This window comes from Enoplosus armatus, chromosome 7, assembly GCF_043641665.1.
Source record: "Enoplosus armatus isolate fEnoArm2 chromosome 7, fEnoArm2.hap1, whole genome shotgun sequence".
NCBI lineage: Eukaryota > Metazoa > Chordata > Actinopteri > Centrarchiformes > Enoplosidae > Enoplosus > Enoplosus armatus.
The window spans coordinates 2,585,880-2,591,879 of NC_092186.1; positions in this window are offsets into that span (position 1 = coordinate 2,585,880).

Sequence of the window (6,000 nt, forward strand, 5' to 3'; positions counted from 1 at the left end):
GAAGTTGTTAGACAAGATGATTATATAGCTTGTTTTACTACAATTATATATATAATTATATATAATTATGAAAGAGGTTTACACGTTGTGACAAACTGCCTTGTCGTCGTTTCATTAACCATGTATTAATGTTGACGACAACTAATTTTCCTTGTTTTTCTGAGCACTTTAAGAACTTCTTGCATGTTAAAAGTGTTAAAAGACAAAAATGTATTCCTGTTCATGGAAACAGCAGCTGACAAAACAAGCTCACCGTTTGCTGAGGAAGATCATGTGACCGTAAGCTCCAGAACAGCTAATAAATGGACCTTGTGGTGGGATGGGTGTTTTGTCAACTGCTGTTTCCAAACATGAACTTTCAGTCTCAAGATTTATTAATGCAGATTATCAGAAAAAGTGACTGTTGTGAAACTTGACTTACATCAGACTTGTTGCCCGAGACTCTACACGAGACCTGAAAGCAAAACCATTTAAGTGTTAAGTTTTGACAACGTAAAATACAAGAACAATAAAATGTTTTAAACATAACTTTGTGTGTTTACAGGAAAAGTCCACAGGACACCTTTAACGGTCCGCATTCAGAGTTTGACTTGCTAATGAAGACTTGTTCAGAGAGAATTGAGACTTGAGGTCTAAATACATATCTGGCCTTATAAAAGTCACAAATTCACTACTTCATAAGCCATCAGGTCAGCAGTTATTATTCATTTCTAATTGGTAATTAGATGTCAATAATGGACTATAATGGTTCCGATGTTCTGTTATGTTTCTCAGCAAAAAGGGATTGAACGGTCCATTAAAGGGGTGTTATTATTAATTAAAGAGCTATTAGACAAAGTAGGTTATGCTGGTGCAACACAAAAAGCCTCCTTTTTAAGGGCTTGTTAGTGATCTTTAAAGAATGAATAAACTATTTATTAAGAATTAATGACCGTTATTTTGATTTCTACATTGTCAGACAGTTGTCCCAAGAGTGGCATCACAAGGTTTGTGGGTTAGAGAAAGCAAGGATTGGACACTGAGGTGGTTGGACAACTTGACAATGTGTAAAGCTTTGGGATTTGATTAACAGCACACACGTGTATATGATCGGGTACAGATCATGTAGATATGTGAGATGAATATTTAAAGATAACGTACTGGTGCAGACGGAGGCTCTGGTCTCTGTGACTGAACCAGTGTTGTCTCTGGTCCCAGAACAAGGCGGTGGCGTGGTCTGGTTAACCAGTGTCCTCTCCCAGGGCTGAGAATCAGCAGCCAGGAATGTGATGCGAGTGGGCACAATGACTCTAATCCCCAGCAAAGTTGTTCTTTTTCTTCTCCTCTCCTCTCTCACAAGATTTCCTTAATCGGATAATCCATGTCTTATTAAACAGGCAACGCAGATCATAGATCGAGGTCTGGGAGAAAAACATTGAAACAGAGCCGGGGTCATTCATGGCGGAGGAGTCTTGGGACACTCTCACCGCTTTAATATTGTGAATGGGGAAATGGATTTATTCGTTAGACCCCAGCGTCTTGGCATGTCGCATGGCGGTTCACGTGTGTGTGTGTCTGTGTGTGACAGCGTGTTTGGGTGTGTTTTCGAATAAGTGTATATGTTTGTGAGCTTGTGATTGTACACTTGTGTGTGGGAAACCCAGGAAATCCAGGCTCCCATGCGCCAGCATCCATTGTGTTTAGTTTCCTCCTCTCTCTCTCTCTGAGTGACTGTGTGTGTGTGTGTGTGTGTGTGTGTGTGTGTGTGTGTGTGTGTGTGTGTGTGTGTGTGTGTTAAGCTGCAGTGCTTCCCTCTCTCGTGGCTCTAATGAGAAGTAGGAGGAAGTCCGAGCCAGAGGATTGCACTTGGCAAAGTTAACTGGAAACAATCTCATGAATGGGTCAGGCAAGCTGTGTTGGTAGGATTTACCATTATTATGTCCCCATGCAAGAACATGGAGTTTTCCATCCAAACTCACTGTTATTTTACTCACCCTCCTCCCCTTTCTTTCCATCAAATCTGTGTCTGAACATCCTTTCTTCAATTACAATAGAACAGTCTGTCCAGAACCTGCACATCAAAGACTCCACTGCAGTGAATAAAGACTGAAGGATCGTATACAGTGAGGAACACTGGTGGGGTGTACAGTCGCCACTCATTGTGATGTTGACTCTCTTTGGCTGCACTTCACTTCACAACTTCATCATCCTCAAGAGGGGCTAACACGTGTAGCATGGTATTACAGTTGAAAAAAGTGTATTTTTGCAAAAGAAGACAATTAGGAAAGGAGTCGTTTTTAGAATTTAGTCTTTAGTTCTGTTAGAGACACCAGATTCATCGAGGTTTAATAAGGTTTAGAATAACTTTATGAATTAAAAAAATAAACCAACAACTCTGTTGACTTGTGGAAAGAGATCTAAAGCCAACTCTGGAATACAAAGCACACTGATGAGTGAGTGGTTTTAACTTGGTTACATAGAGTCCAACATGTGGGGACGTCGTGTTGACGTCTTCATGTACAACAAATCACCGTAATCAAGAACCAGTAAACAGGTGGCAGCGGCGAGCCTTCAGCCTCGTAGCTTCAAAAGAGAAACAGGATTTCAGTCCAAGTTTCTTCGCAAGATAGAAAGACATTCATCACGCCGAGTTATTTATAACAGGTAGAAACTTCTATCGTCCTCGTCTGTAGGCCTTCTCCTTGCATTACAGAATCACATCACCTTAGTTATGTCTGCATTCAACACAAGCAGCTGAGCAGTTTATGAAGCAGCATCTGAGAGAGAAGAAGGAGGGGAATATAATTGTGTTTGTGCTCCTCCGAGCACTGAACGTTTTTCAAAATGAAACTTCCTCTTTCGTCTTTCTAAAAACAACGCCTGCTGCTTACTGCTGTTCATCCACAGATATCCCTGCTAACACTTAGTGACTCTGTCTTCAGTAGAAAGTAGAACCAGTCCATCAAAACGATTTACAGTGGATTATTCTTCTCTAAAGATGTGCTGCTGTTTTTTAAACATCATTTTTCAATACTTTGAGTACCACAAATGATAAATTCCTATCACCTCCATCGTATCGGGATGGAGGCACCTCAGAGACAAATATCTCAAAACCCATGTGATGCCAGCAGGGCTGAGAGGAAATATGTGTATTTTTGGGACGTCCCGTGTCTGTCTAGAGATGTCAGTCTGTAGGTCCACTTATTGTTATCTACATCTGTTTTCCACAGGGTTTATCAGTTTATCTCAGGTCACCGTGATCCGCTCTGGTTATTATGACATTTTCTGCGGGTTTCAAGGTGTTTTCTCTCAGCTCGTCACATTCCATCTGCGTGGACGTTCAGAAGAGACCAAACATGCAGGAGCGGCAGGAGGACGTTAGTAAGGGTCACTGCTGTTCTTACACAACATGGAGTTCATTGACCCTGGGTGTATCTGTGCCGATGTGCTCGCAGGGAAAACATAACATACAAGACAGAGAATAACACTCTCGAACTGGGGAAATCCTTGATGAGAAACAAGCTTGTGGGAGGATGTTTTTTCTCTACTAATCAGAAACGAGCAGTTTGTGTTTTTGGCTCTTGCTGGAGACCTCGAGGAAACATCTTGTTTCACAACCTTGCTGAAGCTTTGTTGTGACACAAGATTTCTTGGAAGAACATTTTCATTTCTGTGCACTGAAAACATTTGAGAGATTAACACTTGCATATGGATTTGATCAGATCTGAAATGCAATCCTTCAGGATGAATCATGCGCTTTAACTCTAAACTGTGCTCTGTGGCTGACAGTGCGACGGTCCTGGGAGACTGTAAGTGGAGCAAATAGCCTGTACTCTGAACCTGATCCAGATCCAGAACATTGGTCCCCCTCGGCTTGTAACCCCCCAAGACATCGCAAAAAAAAGCAACGATTTGAAAAACATCAGAAAAAACACGATTCCACTTTCTACAATGGCGGCCTTTATAAAGAGTTTAAAAGTCGTAACTAATGGCTTATTAATGCTCTAAAGCGAGAAGACATCAGTAACTACGCAGAAGTCATTAGAACTGGATTATTAAACAGTCACTCTCTGATGTCAATGAGTCCACAGTTATAAATTACAACAATCCATCAAATCTGCAGTTGTAAATATGAATCAGTTGTTAATTTATGGATTCTGTTCCAGTTCTAGCAGCTGTTGAAACTTAGCCTAGTTATTAGTCGTAGTTGCTAGTTCTTACAGTACGTAGAGATTAGTTGTTGATCAATATCTACAACCCAGAGGCCAGCTGTAACTGTTTGGTAGCTAACTGAACCAACTGATAAAGCTAACGAGGTAATATGGAATATGACATATCTGACCTGACACTTTTTAATGATGATGTGAACAAGGAAGATTTTAAATTACATTTAGTAACACAATGCACTTCAAATTACAAAACGTTATGTTTTATGTCATTTTCCACTCACTCTAAACGGCATGAATAGCAAGAACTCTAAAACACACAGATATCGCCGTGTGTTCACATGTAAGTTGGGGCGGCTGTGGATCAGGAGGTAGAGGGGGTCGTCCTCTGACTGCAGGTTTGATCCCCAGCTCCTCCCGTCACTGAATCTGCTTCCCTTGGTCAGGCCAGCACCCTGCATGGCAGCTCTCTACCATCAGTGTGTGAGTGGAGGAGAGGCAACATTGTAAAGCACCTTTGATAAGAACGCTATATAAATGCAGCCAGTTACCATTGAACATAGATAAAGCACAGTCACACCTATATGTACAGAGGACTAGCAGTAAATATAATAATATAATATATATAATATAATCTTTTTAGCAGTTATGTTACAACTCTCAATGTCTACATTGTTGATTGCTTTTGATTGGACGGCGCCACAGGTGTCTCCTAGCAACAGAATTACACATGACTGAAGTCAAACTAGCTAGCTACATTACGTAAACTGGCAATAACTGTTCGATACACCAGTATTATGGGTGGTATATGCAAATGAACAATGTTTAACTTCCCTCCATGTTGCCGACACCCAGAGCTCTCTGCTCATTTGCTCATTTAATTATGATTAATACTTTGTGACCCATTCAGGGGTCTTGAACCGAGTTTGGGAACCGCTGATCCAGGTGACCTGGGCTTCTTTATTTTCATGGCGAGAAAGTCCTCAGTTTGTTCTCAGGTACACGTTACAGACGTAAGACATGTTTGATGTTGAGCTGCAAGTTCACCACTTGTTTGGCCTCACTCACACACAAAAATGCACTCACTTAAACACCGACACAAGCAGAGATACACAAACATGCGTGCAAATAAATCCAAAAGTGAACATACAAAGTTATAAAGTTATATACACACACACACTTAAACGATGGGGTTGTGTTTTTCCTCCCACGCTCCAGTGTCCAGATTCCAGCGGGGTTTACGGTAAGGGATGTTATGACACAAGGGGTCATTGGGTAAGCGAGGGAGGGGCGGCGGCAGTAAAACTATCGTTAACCCTGTGGAGTGTCCCGGTCGGCTGCGTCACTGCCCTGATCTCCCCTCGGCTGCTGATAGACGGCCGTTCCGCTACACCACAGCTGGAAACGAGGCCTGAAAAGGCCCATTTCCGCTGGCTTATCTCAGAGTGTGTGAGATACTGAGAGTCCAGCAGGTGGCAAACACACACACACACACACACACACACACAAACAAAAACACACTGGCTGCTGTAAATTTCTCAGTTATCATCAAAAAGTGTAATATTGACATCTTCTGGAGAGATTGCACACAATCTGCACGAACCACAGCGCTAACAGAAGAACGAGGGCGGCTGACTGGTTTATCATTTACCCGCTGAAAAACACAACCTTGATGGTTTCATGTCAGGGCACGGTCTTGTTGTGTTGCCATGACAACCTGTCACTCAGGATGCTCCGCATGCCACAGCACTTTCAGCTGCTTTACTATACACACACCAGCAGCAAACACACACACACACACACATTTTCACTGACTGATGAATGTTTGGAAGTCGGTTCTTCCTGCGACAGGACT